This window comes from Macrobrachium nipponense, chromosome 35 (genome assembly GCF_015104395.2).
Source record: "Macrobrachium nipponense isolate FS-2020 chromosome 35, ASM1510439v2, whole genome shotgun sequence".
NCBI classification, from domain to species: domain Eukaryota; kingdom Metazoa; phylum Arthropoda; class Malacostraca; order Decapoda; family Palaemonidae; genus Macrobrachium; species Macrobrachium nipponense.
The window spans coordinates 58,931,495-58,958,912 of record NC_061096.1 but is presented as its reverse complement, the minus strand read 5'-3'; positions in this window follow the sequence as shown (position 1 = coordinate 58,958,912).

Sequence of the window (27,418 nt, the reverse complement as noted above, 5' to 3'; positions counted from 1 at the left end):
ATATATATATATATATATATATATATATATATATATAGATATATCTATATATATATATTATATATATATATATATATATATATATATATCATATATGGTGTTTTGATAAAGGATGCTCAGAAAGCCATTTGTAACACTGTCAGCACAATCTAGCTTTGCCATGGCAGGTCGAAAGAGTGTGTGAATAAGGAGCTGACAACAAACCTATTATAATGTAAAAAAAAAAAAAATCGCTTTCTTTACTTTTATATCTTCAAGCTTGGTAGTAAATAGTATTTCCTACGTAGACAGACACGCAAGTACACATTTAATGTGCGTGTACTTCTGATGCGCAGTTCCACAAGAGAACAGTTATTAGAGAAGTAATTATTGAAAACTACAGCTGTTTCAGCAATAATTATTCTGTAAGTTTTCGTCTCCTGCAGCTGTTCGTCATGTCGGACAAGTTTTTAACACCAAGAAACATCTATCAGTTTCAAAACTAAACAAACTCATATATGGTTGTTATAAAACAAATATATTGCTGAATATCTTTTGCAGATTAGTTTTATTGCGTGTAGGCAGTAAGGTAAGGTGTTTAATTAAATTAGTTTCTATCCAGATAAATGAATTAACTAATAAATTGCGTGGTTCGAAGTAATTCTCTCTCTCTCTCTCTCTCTCTCTCTCTCTCTCTCTCTCTCTCTCTCTCGTCTAGATATCTGTCAACTAGGTTGAAATATATACGTGCCAAAAATAGTATGCTTGGAGGTTGTGCAAGTTGATTTATGATTTTGTAAAGAAATTGGGGCTTATTGTATAATGCGGTGTTTAAATCTTGCCAAACTGGGCTGGTTTTCGTCCCATTTGTAGGTTGTTATTCTGTTTCAAGACATCGTTCGCAGTTTATTCGTTCTTGTAGTGTTGGGAGAGCACATCTTGATTAATCTGCCATTGCCAATGTCTTCCCAGACTAGTGTTGGTGGGACTAACACAGCTAAGGTTGGGTATTCACAGCCAGCCAGACAGTAAGTTGCTCATCTTGGTGATTTCTGTTTTTATGCACAAACAAATTCGAATTTATGGAATTGTTTCCATCACTACCATTCGGCCAAATCAGATTCATCCAGAATGTATATTCAGTAAGATCTCACATCTGTTTCTTAATCTTTTACCTGGAAGTACTAAAGGTTAGTCGCGAAGGCTCAACACAGGGTGTTACACATGCTTGATTTGTCAGTTCCGAAGTCAGAACTTACTTCATGACTTTCCACTACTAATGCAAACAGTGACTGATGTTCTCATTAGGGCTGATGTCATGACATTCAACGACTTATTCAATTAATGACAGCCCACAATTTAATCTCGTTTGATAAGAATATGTATAACCTTGACTTTCAAGAAAAGTTACCTGTTCATTAATTTTACGTTATTGGCTTCTAAATAACTATATACAAAAAACTGTGAGTTTATAAAAAATACTACATTTCACTCCCCCACCGACCTAAAAGAAACCATTATGTACGCGTTTTTGGGTGGAGGAAGAAAAAAAAACATAATTCTTAATTAAAGGGTTGCAAACCATTTTCTGCAGTTTGTAATTTATATATTTTCTTAGTGATGTCGATTTTAGGTTTCAGCAAGGAAAAGTGAAGTTTCCCTAAGTCCTTTACGTTTTAGGAGAAAAATCTAGGTTTTGACTTTTGACATAATTTTAGACTATGTAAATTGTCTATTAGATATAGTTCCTAGATATGAAACTAGTGTTCCAAAGAATGGCTAAAAGTAAGAGAGAGGTAATTTTCTTATTGCAATTTTATAACAGTATACTGACGAAGATTTAATTATATCTGCGCAATTATAGAAATGAACTTAGACCTTTCATCTAATTGCAGGGTGCTTTCTTCAATTTTCTAATAAATGGACAGAAAAACATTTCATCTTCCTCTAAGAGTAACGATTTCAAGTGTGCACAAAGAACAATATTTCATGCTGAACATGTTGCAGATTGTTTGATTGTAAAGTACTTGTGATGGACAATAATAATAATAATAATAATAATAATAATAATAATAATAATAATAATAATAATAATAATTATTATTATTATTATTATTATTATTATTATTATTATTATTATTATTGTTCAAAGAAACCTCATAATCACATGAGTTAATGAAATAAAATGGAAAAGAAAATCCACAATAGTATGTCTGTTTGATCTTACTTAAAATACAAAGCAGAAAGCTTTCGATGACCTGCACTGTCCTCCTTGTCAATATTTAAAATAAGATCAAACACATATTATTGTGGATTTTCTTTTCCAATAATAATAATAATAACAACAATAATAATAATATTAACTAGTGCACTTCGAGACCGAAAACCTCTGTCAAGACTTTGCAATTGTAATCACAAGGATACATCCTCACTCAATCTTCCCTAACCTAAACCTAACTTACCCTAACGAGCAAAGTCCTTTTATGGCGTCTTTAGCATTATAGTGTAGGTCTGGGCCGAATTACTTGTCTTGTATTTCAGAGAGAGAGAGAGAGAGAGAAGAGAGAGAGAGAGAGAGAGAGAGAGAGAGAGGGGGGGGGGGGGGTGGGCGCGGGGAGAAAATGTATCTTCTTCCAAAAAGTTCATTTGTGTTTCTCCTAAAATCTCATCAAATATTTGGCAGTTCAGTGGCCCATCTCTTGGTACATTTTGATAAGCTATCATAACTTTTTGCATAGTCTTGCTAGCAAGTGTGTATACATACATACAGATCTACAAACATGCAAAAAAAGTGAAAAAATAAAGAAAAAAAATAGAAATCAATCGTTGGCAGAGGCAATAGATTAATTCAAGCAACAACAAAGCAGTTCTTGTTTGGCTGTGATTTGTGGATGAAAAGATTTTGAAACGTTTTTATCTTCATCTCCCCGATAATCAGTCATAAAGCAATTTCGCCTATCAGCCACCCTAATCAAAGCAAAGCCGTGTCAGCAGCAATCAAAGCAAAGCCGTGTCAGCGATTTCATAGTAGGCAAGTGGTTAATCTCCTAGTGTTGAGCATACGTGTCCATGTGCCCAACCGGTTTTGGAGTCATTCATATTGTTGATCGCTGTGCTGTTTGTTGTTTCTCATTTGTATAATTGAAAAAAGAAAGCTTCCCCTCTTCGTTTATGAAACTGGAGAAGCGTTATATAATTGTTTTTATATATTTCTATTTATATAACATTTTTGCTTGGTTCATTTTTTTCCAGTATTTTATATTACCATATGTAAACAATCAATTTATCAATGGCAAGTTGACCATGCATAGCAGCCTACTTAGTCAGTGGAAATCTCAAAACACGCGCGCTTTTCTCTACTAATCACAGAATCACTGAGAAACAAGTTAATAAGCGAAACACGTGCCTAGTAAATAAAATGATCTTTCAGTGCTGTTTAATCTCTCAAGATCTCTGACACACCTCTTTGCTCTTTTATTATAGTAATCGTATTGCCAGAGCTTATCCGTATACAAGAAAGGGATCTGACACCCAGATAAGAAGGCGCTTTACAAATAATAAGAAAACAGAAGAACTGGCATAAACGATTGTCTTCAAGCAAGGGGCACTTGCAAACAGCAAACAGTCTCCGATGTTATGTCATTTGCCGCTAGGACAGAAAGTTTAAGGTAGTGCACAATAAATTATGGCCCCTTGGCCAGTAAATCATGGATTGGAACACAGCGTGAGATTGGATAATCAATCAAGTGTTAGATTTTCTGGAGTTACCCTCGTGCCCCTCTGACTAAACCACCTGTTGATCTTTTCCAGATTTTTGTTTTAGGAAAAGATACAACTTCTGTTCGCATTGGAGAGGAGCAAGTCACTGCAAAAGGAGTAGCGTCTTCTTTGAAGGTTTCAGCTTTTCAGAATTAGTTACCTATCATGTCCATATAGTAATTCTCTCTCTCTCTCTCTCTCTCTCTCTCTCTCTCTCTCTCTCTCTCTCTCTCTCTCTCTCTCACCTTTTCGAAGTGCTGCACTTTGCTAATGAATGGATTGGTATTAACTGTGGGATATCCTGGGTGTTTACTGTTTAGTCCTCCTTTATAAAATAAGGTCTTTATTACTTATTACCCTTTTAAAATAAGATCTTTATTACTTATCACCCTTCTAAAATAAGGTCTTTATTACTTATCAGAGAAGCCACTCGGATAGTATGATATCCAAAGCATCTGATGAACGATGGGGCCCACCCTGTCTTGTTTTAAGAGCAATAATGATAACAACCATGATGGCACTTGTGATTACAATGATGATGGATTATGAAAAAAAAATCATCGCCTTTATTATAATTAGTATTTCACACCAATCGACTCTGTTCCACTCCAGCACTTCAAGATCCACCGAAATACTAAGAAATAAAAAGCGCCCCCTATTAGCTGTGAGTTTAGGGTTATAAGTGCAAACTTCCTCCTTCCCCCGTGACTTCGCTGATTACGTAATGTAATTTATACTCGGCAGGGTTGTAGGAAAGTGAGATATTTTCCAGACATATAACTTGGTTCTCCCGTGTCTGAAGCTGGGTTATCCTTTAATTAAAGGTTCATCTTCGAAGAAGTGGTGTCCATTTTCTTGCTGTGCAAAAACGCTCATTTCCCACTTCTTGCTTGTTCACTTAATTCTTATTCAGATTTAATGAGTCTCAATTTATTTTTTATTTCTTATGTGATAATTTCTGTTTTAAGGGTTCTAATTAATTTTTACATGGTTGCAAGCAAGCATTGAGAGAGAGAGAGAGAGAGAGAGAGAGAGAGCCGGGAAATTTCAGAGCACTTTTGTCCAAATGGTCTAAGCACACGACTACTGAGTTAATAGTTGTTGTAAATTACTATCATGGAGGCAGATAGTAGGGACAGTTGTGAACTTGCGAAAGGCAGACGAAATATTGAGGAGGGTTCAGTAGGAGTAGAAAAGAGGTCGAGAAGATGATCTGGAGGGGTAATAATAATGGGAGATAATGGAAGCTGTGTGGCAACTAGAGAGGAGGAGTAGGAGGAGGAGGAGGAGGAGGAGGAGGAGGAGAGAGAGAGAGAGAGAGAGAGATGCACAATGGGTAAGTAAGTGCTCACCTCCACTGAAGTGGTACAGATAAGCCAAAACTGCCTTGAATCCTCTCATTGGTCATCATCTGTGTTCTTCTCAGAATTCAAACTTGGAATGCCCCTCTACAGGTTGTCAAATCACATTTTATCTCAACGGTGACTTGACCATAAGACTAACCAAAATAGAAACCCGTCAGTAGTTCATGTAACTTTACGCATAGAAAATCAGAGATGAATTTGAAATAGCTTTCATTTTCACTCTGGCAATAAGATGATGATGATGATGATGGTGATGAGTTGGTGGCGATGTCTGGGATGCATATATCGGTGGTGTGGTTGTGGCAGAGGCGGGGACAGGACTTACTTACTGGTGGAGGAGTCTTGTGTCCTTGAGACCTGCCTGCCTCGTCTGACTCTGGCGGGCCACGACCCTAGTCAAGGCTTTTATATATTCCTCGGTCGCGTTTGCACATTTACTGCCATTTTCCAAAGCGGTCTGAAACGCACGGCTGACTCTCAATCAGCAGCGAACTTTTTCGAACAAATCACTGTCAGCCATCAATGTGATCAGTCATTTTACGTATCTTTAACTCTAAAATTTACAGACCACACATTTAATAACGTCACCTGAAAAGGGTCTATCTAACGCCAATATTCGTTCATAGAATACTGAAGTATTATCCTTTGATATTGCAGAAAAAGGACAAGAGCATCATTATAATCACTCCTTTTAGGAAATACTGTCGACAACTAATACGACATAAAACTACAGACAAGGGAATAAGAGCTATTTCGATTTCACTCCATCTGTGTAAACATCATTGGTTTATCCCGATGCAAGCTCAGGAGTGTGCTGCTGGGCTATGACAGGATCCCCCAAATATGGGCTGTCTGCCGTTGCAGTCGATTCCTCAGCTTAGCTCACCTTCCCTCTGCTTTGGGTCTCTCTCTCTCTCTCTCTCTCTCTCTCTCTCTCTCTCTCTCAATAAAAGAGCAAAGAACTAATGAACGCTTCATAACATCGGAACAACGACGTCACCTTGAAATAATTTATGATCTAGATGCGAGAATAGGAAGATCGATATTGTAATTTGATTTGAATAAGCAAAAATTCTGGATGTATTGGAAACAGATCATTAGTAGATCAATAAGATCTACAATTAATTCTGCGGCGTTCGCTCTGCAACTGCAAGAAATTAGGTTCATTGGCTGACTCATGATACCGATGTGCTAGAAGATAGGATCTATAGGGAAAGTGTTTTTGCTTTGCTGAAAGCATAAATGCATACACAAACACACTACCATACAAAACGCCGCCGAAATAGGTGAGGTACTATACTCTGTTTTTTCCATCTGTCCACCCGCCTGTGGTGTTTTGTATGGTAACACTGCGTCCCGGGCTTTAGATAGTTACGATATGTGTAAATTTTAGGTCAATGAAAGGATATCTGGGTGTACATTTTTAACTGAAAAGTGTTTTAATAATTTACTGTATGTGAATTACACCGTTAATATTCGAAATGGTATATTATTATAATCGTTGAATGTAACTATCTAAAGCCCGGGACGCAGTGTTACCATACATAAACACCACAGGCGGATGGACAGATGAAAAAAAACAGAGTATAGACATTCTCAAGGCAAAATATCTTGCACTAGTTTCCGACCAATTAAAGGTTCATGCAACATAATATGATATAGAATAAAAAAAATAGAAATAAAAAACCGACGATTATCGATATGCCTTTAGAGTTGCAGGCAACTTGACACGAAACAATAATGGTAGGAGTTTCGATAAACCTCTAAACCCTAGGCTAATACATTCCAGAATCTCTCATTCGGTATGGATCCCACCCGCTTGGCAAACCGTCTCAACGTTCTGTGCATCCAAATCATCTAAGAATTGTAAACTCATCTTGGTAAATTACATAAAGGGTACATAGGAAACCGGTGCGAGGCATACTAAGACTTGTCGACTATTTGAAATGACAATAAAATCCATTTCTTTCATTTTATAAATTAGTAAAATTCCTCTTTTAAACTTATGTCAACTTAGAAAAAGAAAAAATTCTAGTCCTTAAAAGATGGTCAGTGACAACTTAGTAACCAGACGCTCGCGTCAGCGCATTCATTTGCACATAAAAAATGTAAAGCGTCTCAGTGGCGTGATCGGTATGGTATTGGCCTGCTACCTCGGTGGTCGCGAGCTCGATTCTCGGGCATTCCATTGAGGTGTGAGAGATGTGTATTTCTGGCGATAGAAGTTCACTCTCGACGTGGTTCGGAAGTCACGTAAAGCCGTTGGTCCCGTTGCTGAATGACCACTGATTCCGTGCAACGTAAAGACACCATACAAACAAACATAAGGAATGTAGCTGGAGGACAGTTGGCGTCGAATATGCACCTCCAAAACGAAAATATTTTAGGCATGGAAATGAAGTAATTGTGAATTTTAAAAAGAATTGAACGAGAGAGAGAGAGAGAGAGAGAGAGAGAGAGAGAGAGAGAGAGAGAGAGATGTATGTGCTTAGCAAGTCTGGTCATTTAAAGGAAAGGAACCGATATTGCAAAAATTCTGTAAGTTTTGGGAACGCGAAAGGAATCAGTTCACCAAAGTAGGTAAAAGAATTACCATAAGCCGATTATGCACAATATCATGACGGAGGAGCTGTCAGCGTTACTTGACTAAATCAAGGAGACTAGTTACAACAGCAACAGGTCAGTATGAGTTCATTGCTCTGAGTATGGGGAAAGCACTACAGTGAAGGATCTGCAAACTGCATTTTCTCTTGGGGTATCACATTACTCCACCTGAATGTGGGCTTCAAGTACTCCGTCATTTAGAAGTCAGCGCTGATATTGAAAATATGATTGATTAGTGCAATCCTGAAAGGTCTGATCATACAGCTTAACGAAAGTAAGAACTATGAAGGCTGTAGATGCCAGGTCCATTGAAAACGACTGGAATTCTAAAGTTGCATGTACTGAAGACGACAGCTAAAGTTCTGCTTAAAGTGCGCTGCAGAAAGATTCCAATCGTAATATCATCCGAGGAATGACATTGACTAGAAAAGGGAATCCACCATTGAGTAATTCTCTTTAAAATATTAATATCACGGGGAGCTGCTCCATTACTGGTGGAATATGTTATTTGAATAACGTAGTGTTAGTTTCTGTCGACAAAGAAAATGTTAACAATATCTAGGTTGTGCGCGTATGTTTATGAGAGAGAGAGAGAGAGAGAGAGAGAGAGAGAGAGAGAGAGAGAGATTTCATGTATGTGATTGTGATTAAGATCTTCACGTTCTGAAGGCTCAACTGCTCGTTATTAAAGATGGGGAGAAGTATTCCAATTCTTTCGAGATCTTATCAGGTGCCAAGTCGCCTTGATCCTTCTTTGATAAGATCTGAGACTTTATATGACGAAACCGAATTCTGTAGATTGGCAAACCACCTGCGTGGAAATGTAAAAGCATTATTATTTAGGTCAAATAATGAAAACTTGGAAATGAATTCGATAAATTGTTTATGGAATAATTTCACTTTGCTTTAAGGGCACGAACGCATGCTGGCATAAGGCCAAGTTTGCCTGAAAAGAGGAACAAATTTACAAAGGAGGAAATCATCGGGTCACAAGAAAATATTAGCCAAAGATCTGAGCCATTGTATGCATGAAACTGTGTAAACGGGAACATCGAACGTAGCAAATATTATAGCAATAATGTTGAATATAAAAATAAATAAACAAATTTACATATCTAGGATTCAACAGCACAGAGAATTTCATTGAAGTGGAAGAAATAAATTATTCAGAATAAATAGAATATGAAGGGAGTGCCGGCCGATAAAAATCTAGAAAATTATTATATTATCCAAGATGATAATCCAAGATTTATATTTATATTCATTAGGGATTTAAATAAGAATAAAATTACAAACTGAGAAGAGGAAAGTGAGACCTGGAAGATACTTACGAATGTCTGAATCTATTTCCGGAACAACTTTTTTTTTTTATTCAAAATTGTTCGGGAAACTGAAGATTATTACAGAGACTGAAAATATATTGTTATTTTGATTTATATTGATTTTGTAGCAAAATGTTATTTAAGTTTATGTTTATAATTTCGTATTTACAGAATTATCCAAATAATGTAAACTATTGGAATGTAATTGTATTGTTGTAATAAAAGAAAAAAAAAGGGGGTTGTAAGTTAGTGTCACAACGACAGGTTCAGAAGAGAAAGTGGCGAGGTCTCAGAGCTTGACAGGTCATTGTGAACCTGAGTAAAAAAGGGTTGGATTCTGTACCAAATGCTTAAGAGAAGAGAGGGTGAATTCGCAGGAAAAAGACAATATAACTCAACGTTGTTTCGGAAGCTGAAGCAACAAGTTTTCCTGTCTGTATTCTACTTTATTTCAGTGTGACAGTTAAACCTAAGGACAAAATATAAAATATAGTCACCCGAGGATGCCGTCAAGAGTCCAACCGACAGAATAAAAGGTCAAAGTATACCATACCTTATTTTGAAAGTGAATGAACATAGTCGCTATTAAGAGCAAAAACTAAATTGTCCTCAAGTATGATTCGAAAACATAGTGCCGAAAATTGAGACATCGTATGCTATTATAGTTGATTTACTTATGTTGTGGGTTCGAATCCGGTATAAGGCTGATGTATAATATATAATATATATATATATATAGATATATTATAATAATATATACATATTCACAAATACGTGTATGTATGTGCGAAAAGCTAAAAATAAGGCACGGTAGTATTTGAAAGGAAATCTTGAACATCTAATACTGCAGTGTGCATCGTTGCTGGTTAGTTAATTATCAATTTAGAACCATTACAATCCTCTCTCTTCCATCTAATAATATATCCTAAGGCATTGAATTCAACAGACCTCTAGGTGGTACTGAACTATATACTGCATTCCTTATATCTTATTGCCAAGCCTAATAAAGATCTGCGTATCTCCTTATCGGCTAATCTCGCATTCGGATCAAATATTCCATACAAATGTAGTCGTGAATTACAATAATGCACGGGATTCTCTGCTGGCAAACTCTCCACAAATGTGATTTAGAGGAAACATGGAATGCCTTTCTGTCACGTGGTAGTAGACATTAGTTGGATCAAGACCGAGATGAGCATCATTGGTATAGATAGGTACTACTATCAGGGGTCTAGACTGAGTCATGTCCAATATTTATTCGAATGTCGCTAGATCAAATCGTTGATAAAGATAAGACTTGGAAATGCGGTAGTTGTGAAATTTAAAGATATATTGATAAGCGTAAGAAATCCATCTTTGGATAAGATCGTGTACACTCGTTATACACGTATCAAATCAGGACACGGTATTATAACAAAATCATTTTTATTTATTTTTACTCGAAAGCAGTTCTCATAAAAGTTCTTTTCCACAAAAGGATACAACATGAATATTTGCTAATCATGTCTGAATTTGTATAGACTTTCAGTTAGCTACTATTGCTATGTCGTCCTTTGAACATTAATTAAGATATTTATGCATAGAATACCCGTCGATCTTTTCGTGAGCTGTAATAAAGTTACAAAAAGAAAAAAAAAATCACAATTTTGGCTTGGGAAAAGTCACGGGAAATAATGCTGTTATATATAAATAATGTTGTCAGTATGTACAATACCATAAATTAATGAGACTTTTTTTATTTAATTTTTTTTACAACTATTTTTTTTTTTTTTTGGATTCTTAATTTCTTCACGAGTCTCCTCGAACACAATCCTTATTTCATCTTCGTGAAAGGATAATATTGATCTCCCACAGGACAACTTTGCTTAAAATGAAAACAATTAATTGTCCAAGATTCACAAGTCAGTTTGCTACAAGAGACGATATAAAAGTAATCATAAGCGAAAAGGAGTGACACAGTCAAGCATTTTATGGGCAGCTGCGAGCTCCAGTGAGCACAGGTCAAGTAGCGTCAGGTCAAATCAGGTCTACCGTCTACACAAAGGACTGGTCCGGTATTTCCGATGTTAACCCTTCCCCCCCATCCTCAATTTAACGGTACAGTGACGTTGCCATATGCTGATTTTCCGAAATATGAAAGAAAATACTATTATAATTTCAATTTTTTTTATTTTATGTTGGTTCTCCTAAAATCTGTTGTAGACATGAGAACCGAAAATTGAAATATTGCAAGCATAAAGTTAATTATTTGTTCGTGTTTTGAATCTTTGAGGTAAAACCTCTCTCTCTCTCTCTCTCTCTCTCTCTCTCTCTCTCTCTCTCTCTCTCTCTCGCTCTGTGTTTTTCAAAAAAAGGAAAACGAGGAGATTGAAGTGGAACAACCTATCATCAATCATCGCTCTGGGGTTTGTTTGGTTACTGAGCTGTTCCTAGAAACTTGTCACAGTTGTTTCAACGATAAAAATAATACAATACAAAGCAGTTTCCTGTTATTATTAGACGCAATGCCAAATCAATTCACCTACAAGGAATAAATAAAACTGACAAATGCGTAGATGTCTTTAAAAACATGAAGAGAAAACTTATTCCAGAGCAAACATCACAATCATGAGGAAGGGGAGACAATAAACAATTTTTTTTCTTCATTGTGAGGCTTATTGAATAGAGCGATTTCTCTTTTGTGTATGTGTGTGCGTTGTTTTGTTTTTTGTTTACTGGACTCGAAGTCACCAGGACGCCACCTACTACATATTCTGACCCTTGAATGACTGTGGCTTCCCCTGGGGGAGGGATCAGGGAGGGGTGGGGGAGATCTCCGGAGTAGAGAAGCTGAAGGGTTGGTTGTTTTCGTGGACAGACTTATAAATTATAGAGGGGGGTCACAGAGTCTCTCTCTCTCTCTCTCTCTCTCTCTCTCTCTCTCTCTCTCTCTCTCTCTCTCTCTCTGGACAAACAAGGTGTTTATAATGGCTGGCTATTGCCTGAGGGTTATACTTATCCGTCCCTTATAGTATTCATTTAGGACACTTTGCTTGTCTCTCCCCAGCATATGCCGGTTTCAAGTCTTTCGCAGGTAGTATAAACATCTTAGAATGAAATGTAGTTGTAACGTAAATTTTTGAACGTTCGGTGCCTTCCGAAAAACGGCGTCTGGAGATGGAAGTAAGGTGTAGTAGGCTTTTTGCCTTCCGAAAAACGGTTATTATTAGAAGAATTTAAACGCTTCCAAAAGAAAGTATGGATACTGTGGGCAAACACATGTTGCTGATATTTCCATAATATTTTATCCTTTATTGTTTTTTGTAATGTGAGAACTTTGTTCATTAGCGTACAAATTAAGGTTCACGGTATCAATGAACGTCTCAAAACGTGGCACAGATATGTAGTTACAGAGGCCAATTTTCATGATTAAAACCGCTAAAAGAACTATGGGAGTATATACGATGTGTATTTGAAAAAAGGTAATGATTTTTTTTATTTTTCCATTATTTCTTAAATTTAAAATGGCTTCTAATTTTTTTTCTTTTAAGATAATTCTTAAAGGTGTTAGATTCCAAAAAGCAGAAATGTGTCGTAAGTTTATTTGTATAACCCTTTTTCTAATTAACTTCTCAAAGAAACCATAAAATGACATCTCGACAAATTATCCCATGATAATGGTAAAGGTTAATAACTTTATTATAATTAGCCTGTTGAAAACCAGATAAATATAATTCATATGTTTTTTTCTACTTAATTTGATAGGTTTTTACATGATTCTCTTGAAGACATAATAGAATTCACGTTTGCGTAAGTTTCTTTCAAGTTCAAAATGCAGTTGACCAAGGCCATTAAAAGTGTTAAGAAATTTACTGAAAGTTCACTTTAACTGTAAAGGCTTTGTTTGCTACGGTTGTGCAAATCTTTGTTGGTGTTTCAGAACATCAAACGTGAGGAAACCTTTGTGGTTGAAATAAAGTGGCTGTTGTCTTCTTTGTATCTTTTTGTCAGAAAGAATTTAGAGATCAGAATTTTTTGTCAAGATTTAAAACTAACCTTGTGGCTGTAATCCAATAGTCAAAAGCATGAACAAGTTTCAAGAGCATCGGAAAGCTTCCTATTTATATAGAGATCCTGTAAACATAAAATCTGCGTATCAACATTTTCAAATTAAAACACGGAAAACGTTCGGTGATTTACTTAGCCTTAAAAACACTGTTGCTTTTAATTCCACCAAAAGAACGCGTGTTTATTTATAGCGATCTTACTTTTGCAACTTTCTTCTAATTGCATTTAAAAGTGAAAGAAGGACAGAGAGAATCCACTGAAAAGTATGCAAGACCATTCATTCACAGTTTCACCATCCAAGAGGACCAAGGGAACGAACGCTACATTTACGGGCTGCTCTAGGAGCAAGAGCCCGTGCCAGCACAAGGCTGGCTTAATCTCCAACAACAACAACAACAACGCTACAGTAGCAGAGGGAAAGGGCGCGAGAGAGAGAGGGAGAATACGATCTGTCTGTAGGTGGCCACCGGGAAGAGGATATTGTTCATCAAACACTGATGCGAACAGTATTACTGATTCGCTGCTGTTCCTAATATCATAATAGAAGGTGGCGTTCAAAACGTTTTTCAAGTAAAAGCAAAACAGTTTTGGAGGGCAATATTGTCTTTATTTCCCCTTGCATAGCTGACCAAGAATGTAGTAAGTGCCGTGCACTGCAGCAGGTTGTTAAGTCAAAGTATCTTTGGGCAGTGATCTTATTGATTTATGTAAAATTCAATGTTTTACTCTGTATGGTTTTACTTTTTTTAAATTTTAGTCGTGCATTAGTATGTGAAGAAAAAGTATTCTAGTAGTTTTGAGTTGTTGTCCACTTACAACAAGTTTATGGAATTTCAATTTAACCAGTTAAGTTAACCAGTTTACTAATAAAGTTAACTGGTTAACTTATAGAAAATTTGCTGCGGTGTGTTGCCTGGGAATATTTTTCTTCTACTTAGTTATGGAAGTTCAATGTTGGTATATAAACCAACTGTGTGCAGGTACTTTCATCACTCATTATCATACGTACACCTAACCTGTGCTGACCATATTCCTAAAAGATTCTGCCTCTGTGAATCTTGTGGCTCCTTGGTATATGATGAAACAGTACTCTGTTCTTGCAATTGATCCTTAAAAACCAATCAAATTTAACTTAATGTATTGTGTTGAAAAAGAAAATGGAATTGCTAAATCCTACATCTCTGCTAACGACAGTTAGAGAAAAACTGGATGTAAAAACAAATTCTACGGAGATTAACAGCCGCAAACATTGGAGAAAGTGTGACTGATCCGTGCAGGACTAGACAGTAGAAAAGTGTCTGAGGCCTGATGCCCGTCTGATACCACCTGATCGGGGCTAAAGATTGATAATGGTCACAAAGGGTTGGAATTCGGCAGTCCACCATTTCATGGGGAAAAATGACCTGCCATTTGGATTCCACAAACTTCCCATCAGAATCTGTAAGAAATCCTCGTTAAAAAAAAAAAAAAAAAAAAAAAAAAAAAAAAAAAAAAAAAAAAAAAAAAAAAAAAAAAATTTCCTGCGTGTGTCAGCATGGTTATTTGCTTGCATAGAAGCATAGAAATACAAAATCCTTTTTTTTAAGAGGGCGCACAAGGTCCTCGCTTTGAATCCCCGCAGATGCCTTCCATTTTGCTGTAGCTGGTTATTAGAAGAATTTAAACGCTTCCAAAAGAAAGTATGGATACTGTGAACAAACACATGTTGCTGATATTTCCATAATATTTTATCCTTAAGAAACTTCTGTAAGTTTCTAGCCAAATACATCTTTTTCTCACCATTTTAGGCGAAACGATAAGTTAATTTCACTGCGTAAAGCACCAACATGGAGGATGAATTTCTATCTTTCATTTATGCACTAGCAATTAACGAGGATGTCTGCCATTCACTGAGCCTTCACTCGGGTCATTTCATTCCAAGAGGTAGCAAGGAATTTCGCTCTTGATACTAAGTATCAATCATATGGCCCCTTAAGTAAGGCGGTGGAACCTCGTGTTGCGTCAGAAAATAAGGTGGCCGGTAATAATGCCACAAGGAAAAAATGTCATAGTTGCGGCTAGGGAAAAAAGTCACAATTAATTTACAGTTTTGTTTATATTTTTACGGTAATCCCCAACGAGCTTGTACTAAACACGCCGCAATGGTGGATACATTACGTGTTAAAACCCTTGGTGGTCACTATCTAGGCGTAATTAATGTGACATTTCCCCCATGACTTTCTTACCTGGATTCGAACATAAAACAAGCAAGATTTAGACTCTATTATCACTAATTATCAAACACATAGTAGGTGGATGATGAAGAAAACGAGGAGGAGCGAGGGACAGCAGCAGTGACAGATAAAGGATGAACATCGTATCAATACTATACTCTGTTTTTTTCCATCTGTCCATCCGCCTGTGGTGTTTTTGTATGGTAACACTGCGTCCCAGGCTTTAGATAGTTACGCTATGTGTAAGTTTTAAGTAAATAAAAGGATATCTGGGTGTACATTTACAACTGAAAAGTGTTTTAATAATTTACCGTATGCGAATTACACCGTTAATATTGGAAGTAGAATATTGTTAAAATCGTTGAATGTAAGCTGAATGTAACTATCTAAAGCCCGGGACGCAGTGTTACCATACAAAAACACCACAGGCGGATGGACAGATGAAAAAAAACAGAGTATAGGTATAGAACTTAACGCATTTTATGGTTATCTCCATCTGCAAAAACTTGCACTAGACCTTTTATTAGGTAACTATACTCTGTTTTTTTCCATCTGTCCATCCGCCTGTGGTGTTTTCGCATGTAACACTGCGTCCCTGGCTTTAAATAGTTACGCTAAGTCTAAGTTTTAGGTAAATAAAAGGACATCTTGGTGTACATTTGCAACTGAAAAGTGTTTTAATAATTTACTGTATGCGAATTACACCGTTAATATTCGAAACAGGATATTATTTAAAGCCCGGGACGCAGTGTTACCATGCTCAAACACCACAGGCGGATGGACAGATGAAAAAAAAAACAGAGTATAGTGTTTCCTAACAATGAATCAGGGAGATAAGGGATGTTCTAGAAACCTGTGAATGAAGGGAATATCTTGTCAATCGGAGAACTGAAAAACATCAGCTTAGTTTGTTCACCATGTGTCCGAGTTGAGCGTTAGTTGAAGAAGGAAAAAAAAAAGGGGGGGGGGGAGAGAAAACATTTCAATATCTCTGAATAAAGCTAAAATTGGTGAGACTATAGTTCGAAAAATCAGTGACACTGCAGAAAAGAAAATAATGTATGCATATAAACAGTTATTTGTCTGGAATAATAATAATAAGGAGAAACCCTAATGAGAAGAACGACAACAAAACCAATATTATACTGATAACCTTGGGGAAAACAATGACCTATGAATATTTATTTCTTGATGCCTTCTATACATAGCACAGCGAATTTCCTTATCGCACGAAATATGTTAAGACCGTGTCTTGGATACGTAGCGCTCCTTTCAGGTCTGAATGACCTTATAGGTCCCAGCGATTGATATTCTTTGAAGAAACAACAAAGTAAGTAAGAAATGAAGATAGAGCAATGATCAGTAGGAAATTCAAGTTTACACAGAAAATGACGTCTAAGAAATTCTTTCAGCGAATGGTGTAAAATTCCAAACAAACTTCATAATATTCACCCGGTTAAAAGATTTTTCAAGGCTAAACCATTTCAAACAGAGATGATCCAGCTACTACAAAAAAAGTGAAGGCTGTTTGCTAATTCATCTAACAATCGAAAGGGGTGAACTGACTCGGAAAACTGTGAAGTATTCCGTATTGCTCGTGGAAAATTCTCTTAGAATGGTATTTAAGTCAAGTGTATTTAATCAAAATTTGAAGTATTGATTCAGAATTTCTTAAGTCTTTGCACGAAGAAAGTGCCATCTGGTGCTCGTCTTTATTTGATAAGTAACCAAGTAATTACTTTATTTGATAAGTAACCAACTAATTACTTTATTTGATAAGTAACCAAGTAATTACTTGGCACTTTCGGACCACATTTTCATCTCGCTCTAAAACTATTTCATTGGGAAAATGCTACGCGAATTTCTACCATTTCACAAGTAAGTCGGAATATGACATACATTAGGTTATTATTAAGAGGGTAAAGTAAACATTCATCTCATCCTTGATAATAAAGCAAGTCAGTCTTGTAAACTCAGGTAGTCTTGGTTGATCTGTTTATAAATAAGTAAATTTTTGATGGAATATACAAACTTAAGCAAAGCAACGCTCCTGATCAATCATAATTCATAGAACTTGCGGTTTAGAATACAATGAAGTTTCTTTTGTACGTAGCTTACTCAAAGGGAGGCAGAAGTTCTAGATAAAGAAACGTAATAAGTCTTAATAAAAAAAAAAGGCCCTTCTTCGTCGTAATTCATTCCAGCGTCCACGTGCCATGAAGTCTACAAATTCCAAGCCCAACTATTTCACATTTAGAGAACGAGTTTTATCCTTCGCTCTGAAAGGAACAGAACAGCAACAAGTGCAGCCAACGAGACCTGCCTGGGCTAATTCGTACAACAACAGCCCTTCGTGCTTAGAACAACAGCTGTCAGGGCAGACGGAATAAGGAAACGCCGAGGATGTGATACATCAAGAGAGAGACAGAAATTGAGGACAGGAATGAGCAGGGATGGGGGAAAGGAACAAAAGGAGTGACAGAGGGCATCCATCGTTCCCCTACCAGCATCTATAAAGTTTATGGTGATACATAACGAGCAGAAAGAAGAAATGGCACGAGGAAATGAGGACGATTATTAAATGACTCTTCAGTCCTTCGTAAAAATCAGACCAGTTTTAAACGTGAAGAAAACTACGCCAGAGACATTTCGTGTATTACTTTAGACATTTAAATATCGTTATACGTTGTTTTTCATTTCCATTTTGTTGACCTCTTCGAGGATCATCCCACGTCTTGGACTTCTGAATATATGGCTCACCATTAAGAATCCCACAAACAATAACAGAGGTTATTTAGATTTCGCCGAGTTGCCCGACAATAAAATGAAATAAATAGATGTTGGCGAACGTAGATGCAGATACCCAAATTGCAGCTTCTATCAATTAGGATTTTTTTCACGTAAAATGAATAAACAGATGAGTAGAAGACAAAGCAACATAAGTTGCAATTGTTTAAAACCGGTCTTACATAAAACTGATACCGTCTACGCCCTTTGTGAAGCACATATATATGCTACATAAAATATCTAGTAGTGATTTACAAGACTTCATTAGCTAGAATGATCACATTGTCAAAGTAACTGGCTTTTAGGAAAGAAGAAGAAATAATGTCATTGAAGAGAATTGTCAACCTGTCCCAAGGGGAGGAGGGAAGGGTGGGGGGGGGGGGGGGGAGTTATAACACACCCAAACGCGGGGACCCCATAGACATTACAATTACAAGAGAGGGGAGGGGTTAAAAGGAGATAAAAGAATCTAAATTGACAATGAGACGCGAAGGGTACATCTCTTAACATCAGCTTTGGGAGAGCTCTGGCCCAGTGAATGTTTTGAATAAAAATCGTGGATCTGTGCGACCGAGAACAAGACAATATCCTTTGGTGCTTGAAAAACAATTGTTACTTTATGTGGTGATGGATAAAAACATTGTGTATTTCACCATAAATAAAAATTATATGGTAATTAAAATTTTTCAGATATAACCAGTGTGATTTTCACTGTTATTAACTGGAAAATACAAAGGAAACATGATAAATATTAGGCTTAATTTATAACCAAATGAAAATATACCTTTTTATTCAACGTCGGCATCAAGGGTAAATTCTGGTGCGTGGAATATCTACTGAAATTCGAGCGGGCCAACGAAAATTAAAGTCGAGTGAAACTTTTAACTGCTCTTCAAAGATATTGTAGTGTATATGGATGGCAGATAAATTCCTATCAAGGTGAAAGTAATGACAGACAATGGAAGACGTGATTTACTAATGTAACACATGGGAATAGTTGATGATAAGGGAGAGATTTTGTGGTTAATGTTGGAGGGCTAGGGAAATTTTTGTAAGTTCCTTTCTTCACTGTTCAGATAGTAGCTCAGGTTACCTTCTTTTGTAAACATTACACATGCTTGTGTGAATTCTAGCACTGGTACCCCACCTATGCAAGGAAATAGATTTATTCTTAACTGAAGTAATAAGGATCCCGCCCGCTACCCTACCTAGAAACTCATTTTGTGGTCACTGTGCCCATGTTGGGCTACTGCATTGCTTCTGTCCTGTGTATTAACAGCTCTTTTGTTTCCTGATACGATGGTTGAGCTTCCCCATCGGCCTATCATAAGTAAACCATAATTATTGCACCTGATGATGCATACGTCAGGTCCGACCTTTACTGTACACTTTGGTTCTGAAACTTTTTCGGAACGTCTAAATGGGGAAGGATGTTAAATTAGTATCGTGTACAAGTGAAGTTTATGGACAGACAGTTCTTGAGCAAGTAACGCATACGGGAATCAGTTGAGAGGACATTCTTTATATAGGTCCAGTAAGGCAAATATATTATAATGTTAATTGTATTTTCTTTAAGTTAAAGTTGGGTAACAAAGCGCTTCGGAAATTCCATGTAAACTGGCTTACGTGATCTGGAAGAGCAAGGATTCCATGCTACATCGATTTGTTTTTCATCCTTCATAGCATCTACTTTCAGAATGTAGAGTTCTCTGCCTTCCTTTGTGCTATCTCCATCATTTATTCCTCCTCTGTGTATGGAATAGGCTTCTGTGATGTAGGTTTGCAAACTTTTATGAAGGGAAGCCCAGCAACAAGCACTTTTAATGCAGTGACTCGGCTTAGCGTGGGCAGTCATCATACCCGTCGTCTCTTTCTCTTTAGTATAAAAAATGCTGCGCATCAAGTTTCTGCTCCCATAGAACCACTCATTTTTCTATTCATAGTTTATTTTCAATGCTACGAGGCTAATCTGCTCACCAATCAGCTGATGATTCTTCTAAAAATAAACTTCTCTTTCTTCCTAAAAGCCTCGGGAAAGCCATAGTTGATCCGGTTTGAGTTTATACGAGTAGCAGAAGGTGTTCATACAGTATCGCCAAATTTAGTTAACGAACTGGAAATTAATTTCCTGTCAAGATTTATATCTTAAGTCTAGAACTTTAGGGTCAGCTAACGAAACTATTTGGGTGTAAAATTGATTAAGGAACATAGTCTCTAAACTATAACAGGTCGTGACAGATCACAGTAATTATAGAAGAACAGAGCCAGCAGATATGATAGATGGTTTTTAAAAGTTATACTGAATTTCAAATAATTTTCGATAGCAAATGTCAGATGACAATTGTTAAGGTGTACAACACGCAATCGAAGGAGGATGTAAATACCATTCAAATGACTGAAAATTGACTACATGGAGCGTGGTATACCAAATAACATAAAGGAGAAATATTCGTGTATTACGACAATTAAAGTCAAGTAGCGATGAGCTTATCATGGTAAAGAAAGGAAAGAAGATAAACAAACTACGGAAACTGGAGGCTGCAACCTCTTTATTATCTTTTACCGGTAATGACTTCGACCCCAAGCACGCGAAAAGCTCGTTCCCAATACACAGTCGTGGACATTAACTCTTCCCAGTACCACTCACACCTTCAAATACCAACGTACCATAAGGCAAAATTATCCGTAAAAAGAAAAAGAAAAAAAAACATGAGTTAACAAAACCAAGAAAAAACAAATTAACGCAAGACGATACACAGTACTGTAGCATAATTTATCCGTTCATTCACTTCAAAGGTCATTAACATATAGAGCTCATGGATAGATGTTTGTATAATTGATCTTGATTTTCATGAAACGAAAATCGACCAGTTACTGAATAAAGCAACTATTTCCAAGTAACGTTGAGAAATCTAAATGCCAGGAAGTAGTAATCTCTTTTTCAATCACCAGTAACATAGCATTCATGTATATCACGTGAGGAGGTGATTTACAATGATTTACACTCAATAATGGCCTGCGAATATGATTTGTATGGAAGTAAGCTTAAGGCGTATCGGGTATGCTTGCATCAAAGATCTTATCCGTAAGCTCAAATCTGCTCAAGGAATGAAATTTAATTCCTCATTTATTTATCATTAACATTAACACCATTATATGTCATATGAAATGTGTAATCTGTAGATTTAAATACCTATCTGTCCATCAATCTATGACTTATTTTTTTTTTTTACTTAATCTACTTTTCGTAACAGGCATTTGTCACTAATCTTACTTTAATTGCTGAAGCGTCGCATTCACTTACACATAAGGGTCATTAGCAGTGCAATAAAACCTCTCTCACACACACACATTGACATAGCTGATTCCTAAATACACTCTGGCGACTTCCTGGAAATTAAAGACTCCATCCCAGTACCCTTTTTAACTTTGTCCAACGTTTTAGGTCCTCATCACCTCCATCTCCAGAAAACGTCTAAAGTGTAGTACACTCTTTTCTCTTGCCTATTCTCATCCATCCATTTTTTTCCACGTGACTAAGCTAACTCAACATACTCTACTCGATACTTTCAGCTGCTTTAACCTTTTACTGCTTCCTCTTGCTCCACGTATTATCGAAAAAAAAAAGTTCATCTCAAGAGTATAAACTTTTTCTTAACAGCTATATTCAGTTTATGCCCTTTACTCCAAATTGGAAAGTAGACTCATTAATCCCTTTACACATCCCCACCCTGGATTCTTTGTTCCTACTGTCCTCTGTTATACTTGCATCCAAGCACTTATAAGAATAAACTCCTCCATTCTTTCCCCAAACTGCAACAATATTCACTGCTTCACCTGCCCGCTTTCCATTTACCCTTTTGAACTTACCTTTACTCAAATTTAATTTAAAACTTATAGTTTCTGCAATTTCTCTTCATTATCATTTTCCAGCACAACACCCTCTGTAAGCAGTCCTCTGACTTCTTGCGTTGCTCCATCCATAAACACATACTAGAACAGCCATGGCTGTTACGTAGCCACGGGTCCCAGACCTACTTTTGCACTAAACCAGTCACTCCCACCCAGCTGTACTAACATGCTACACTTCCACCATAAAAACTTACAATCGCTCTAGTAACTTCCTCTTTACCATGCATTGTAAACAACCTCCACCTTGCCTCTCAGCCGATTCTAGTAAAATTTTCTGTAATTTTATAATGCCATATATATCGATTTCTTTACGTTCAAACTCCTTACATAACTGTTTCGTAACAAACTCTTGATACTCACATTCTCCTCTTTGTCTAAGCACTTACTGTTCTTCCCCTATCAGTTCGTGGGTCGTTTGGCTTACTTTCTCTGTCAAATTACCTCTATAATTCTTTGTCATTTCTATCATCTTGACCTTTATACAAGAAAAACGATTCCTCTCACCTATTCCTTTAGGACCTTTATTTCGTCCAGACATAACTTGAAAAACCTAGGTCGGCAACTCAGTCATACCATCATTAATAATCATATCAACTGTCTCTTCATACATCCTCATTAATTCATTTCAGAAAACTTCTCAGCTTGAAAGTAACTTCTTCCGCTCTTGCATTATTGTGTGCAGGTTTTCTGTATCCTTCACATTCATCATGTTTTTGAAATATTCACGTGTTGCAGTCAAAATCTCGCCATTTACATCGTGCATCAACATGGTTACTTGTCATTAATCTCATATTTGTTTTAGATTTTTATGGATAACAACGTTCGAGTCAAAATGCGAATTAAATGAAGACACATTGTTAAAAAAACACGCGCATACAGACACACAAACACGGTTAACAGAAATCTTTATTGATAATAATAACAAGATGTATAAATGACAACATTTCTAGCCATTCTAAACGCCGCTTCAATTTTCATGCCATTCAGTTTACTACTACTACTCCTCCTCCTCTCTCCTCTCTCTCTCTCTCTCTCCCCTCTCCTCTCCTTCCTTCCTTCGTCTCTCTCTCTCTCTATCTTCTCTCTCTCTCTCTCTCTCTCTCTCTCTCTCTCTCTCTCTGTTTTTCTTTAAGCTAGATTAACACCAACTATGAGATTCAGGGCCTCTGTAACACGTTTTTTTCGCTATAACTTTTTATCTATGCAGTTCATAAATATAACGCTTATTCAGAATACACATTATATCTACACATAAATTTTGACTGTATTCTGTATTACGTAGGTTGAATAAATTTGGTACTTATAATGTAAAAGTGACTTTTTTTGAAGACGGGCCAACTTACTCAGAGAAAAGGTTTCGAACGCACTCGTTACGTAACTTATGACAGCATTTCTTCCCTCTTTCTCGATGGATGATTGGCTATACGTAATGAAGGCTATACCTCTGGCAACAATGACATACAAATTTAAATACAAGCAAAGCAGCACACCTTTATGAACTCTGAAACCTCTCCACTGATAATTGTCATAATGAGCAAACCAACAAAATATGTTAATAAATACAAAAACACTTCGATTATTAGTCTAACTCCCAAAATAAGTTTCCTAAGAAATTGCAGTGTACTTTATAGGTCACAATCAGATTGACAAGATGTAGGGAATAGTTGGTAATTTTCAAAAACATAGTAGACAAGCTTGATTTGATAACTGCTATATCCAATGTCAAGCAATTTTTATTTATTGGCTATCTACCTATTTACTGAAAAAAACAAAAACAAATAGCCGGTACCGTATTTTGGCTTTAAACCTTCACCAATAATGATCGTCAGAATGATGACTTCATGAGGCTCCACCCACTTTGGCCTCGTTATAATTCAGGCTAACACTGAAGGCTATCATGGGAATTGTTGGATTAGAAAATTTAACTTCTGGCTATAAAAACTCATTTCTTGAGTAGTTGTAAGAAGTGCTAAATGCTCCTCAAGGATCCCAGCAGTTGGCCTAAACGTTTAATTCATGTATATTACTGCTATACTGCTGCGGCACTACTGCTACAGTAGTATTACTACGCTAGCACAGATACCCCACCCACATCTATGTATCGATCCGCCATTCATAAAGTCTTTGGGTTCCAGAGCCGATGGAACAAGGTGAATGAGTTTCTGCCTGGTGGATGGGTGGGGCAACTCGTCAAAAGGTGTTTACCTTGCGTACGTAATGAATATTTTTCGACTCTTGGCTCGTAATCATTGGCCATGGCGTTGGCTAGATAATTTTTACTCTTTAACAATTAAAACCATCGGGTTTAGGTTATTGATAATGCTGACAAAATTTGTGTGTGGTTGTAAAATATACATATGTCAACTTTCAGCTACATCCGATGCTTTGATAAGGAGCAAAGTCCAAAAAACCGTGTTAAAGAGGCCCTGAATCTCCTAGTAGGTTCAAATACCATGGGTAACATAAACTTACTTTAGAAGATGAGGAATACACTGTCTGTCATAGATTTATGTTGGTGACTCAAGCCTTGTTAAATGTTTTTGCTTCTGATTTGACTCTTGTGTCTACTAGATTTACTTTTATATAATTTATCGCGATCAATATGAGACATAAATTTGATTTTTATTTTTGAGCTTGAAAAGTATATCTTGGCAAATGAAATTTATGCCACCGAACAAAGTTACCTATGGTATATAGCATTCAAATCAGAATGGGCATAAATCAGAACAATTGTGTTCACATTCTTATCAATCGTTATGATTATTGACGGCATCAGTAAAAGAAGCAGCACTAATTATTTAATTGAATAATGCGCATTGCTCTGTTTTCCATTTTTCGCATTCTTCACATCATTCTCTCTCTCTGTCTCTCTGTCTCTCTCTCTCTCTCTCTCTCTCTAATCTACACTACCAACATCCACATATGGAATTCATTAAAAGAAACAAGGGACAAGCACCAACTACCCTCAAGGGCAACTCCCCCGGCACCAAAGGGTCTTCAAATAGAGCAACACGTCCGAATGAAGACAGTTGACGTCATACGTTATATTTGACGTCAAACAACACAGAGGGAGGAGGGAGGCTAACGTCGAGGAAAAGGGAGAGAGGTTGAGGAAAAAATTGAATAAAAAAAAAAAGTCCTGAAAACAAAGATTGCAATGGCAACGTGGAAGATGAAGGGCAAACTAAGACTTTACATCTGAAAAGAAGGGGAAAAAAGACTGGAGGTCACCGTAGCGAAACGTCACAATGAGGGGCGCATGAAGGGCAGGATGAATCCTCTACCCATCCCTTTTGATGTCTCCTTCTCAGACCTGCGATGCCCATCCCTTCTCAGTCGCGCTGATACCCACTCACTCAGGCTCTCAGAGACATGCTTTGGGTACCCCCGTTCAGGGATTTCTTTCTAGCTTTGTTTACACGACTCGCTAAGAGGACTTAACAAGACGTTGACTCACGGACGTGCAAAAACCCTTCTAATAACTCTACTATGTTATGAACGTTCAGTGAATACAGAAATTATTCCCGCTTGAGAAAGAAAGCTTTTTTACTAAATTTTTCTGAGAATTTATCTGAGAATATTCATGAAAGTGTGTGCAATAGTATGTCTCCTTTGAATGTATCTTAAGACTTTAATTTAAATTATGATTTGAAATGTAAAAAAAAAAAAAACTAGAAAGCATTTGTTGATACTTGTTCTTCCTTTATTTCTTTGAGATAGAGTGAGAATACACATGGATAATGAGACCGACTGTGTTTATCTGACAAACATGCTGTAAGACTAATAGCAAATGGCTGGCAGAGAATAAACAGTACAGGTAAAGCTTGGCTTACTGCTCCTAATTCTTATATATATACGAGTATTTGGTGTTGAAGGACATGGATCAGTCATGAGTTTTTTTTTACTTTACTCAACACTGAGTTTGAGGTTAAATTGACTCTAAAGATTTTCCAATAGTTGGAAATGAGATTTTCTTGGAACAAGTGAAGGAAACTCAAGGAAATGATGCAAGGAAGATTTGCTTTCATTGCAAGCAGCTGTTAACGTCACTACTGACAGTTTCAGAGCGGAAGGAGAAACAATAAACAGCTTTCCTGGGTAAACTTAAAAAAGATTTTTAAAAACAACGACACTCAGCAGATGAGGCTGGAACAGATAACTATAAAAGTGTCCCATAATATCTTAAGGACAATAATGATAAGACTATACTGCTATACCTCGGAGACCAGATGAAGTATACCATCTCGAATTTTAAAAGATTTAGCTGTAGTCATACGCAGCTTTATATTCGAAAAAGTATATGATGGATGATAACTTTGCCAAGTAAGTAAGGCGTCTTTGCACATCTTTTTGCAAGTGAAAATGCTGTATAATGCAGAATATCAGAATTTGTGATCCCGCAAGAGACTGACAAGTGGTGGTGAAGCAAACATCAATTCTTGTGCTGACAGGGATTGTATAGCTATAGTGAAGACAGCAGGAAAAAGGTGCTGTCCAACACACCACGGAGTAATTGAATAAGATTTGATCAGAAATGACAGCCTATTCATGACAAGGGAAAACAAACAAATATGAATGAATGATTTAATATTCTTTTAAACTGCAATGAGTTGACAGTCTAGAATTGTTTAGAAAGGAAATTGAAAATTTGAACATTGAACCACAGGAACTAATACAGCTTTGAGGGACTAAAGTAAAATCTTCGTCTTTATTGGTTAATGGTGGTAAACTAACCACCCCTTAAACTTCAATAAGTTTTTAGATAATTTAAGGTTTAAGTCTCCTAAAGGCTGTTTGTCTTCCTAATAGCTGTCATCATGGACTTAGGTAAAGGGCACAAAAACATCCTGGAGTTTTCTCGTAAGTTTTCGGAACACTTATGTGGATTAATTTTATTCTTATTAGTAATGTTATACCTTGAGTGCTGCACCAGTAAAGAGTCAATCTCCATCAAAACTGCTTCTGATTACAATAATGTTAAATAATGAAGTAGGTGAATATTGGCTGGTAGTCCTTGAGAGCCTAAAAAATAAATTAGATATTTGTGATGCGCATTCGGGTTTAACTAATTAATTCGAAAACAACCTTAACAATTTATATATGTCCAAACCTGTAAGTCTTGATTAAGAATCACCTTGAAATTGGTTATTCGGGAAGCTCTTGTATATTAAGTCTGAGAGGTTATGTTCTTGACCTGTCTCCCAGTTCATTAGGCAGACAGCAACAGTGTCTCATCTGGTATTCCGTAGGTTAGCGTTCTGTGACCCTTATTGATTCTCATGTTTATTGATATGATCGTTGTTCTAGAGAATGGAGAGTACTTTTTGCAAATGATGCCACTCCCATGAGAATTATTCTGTCAAAGTAAAGTTATTGCCAGTCTTGACAGATTTCTGTAAAGAATCAATGAGCTGTGTGATCAGACAGTGAT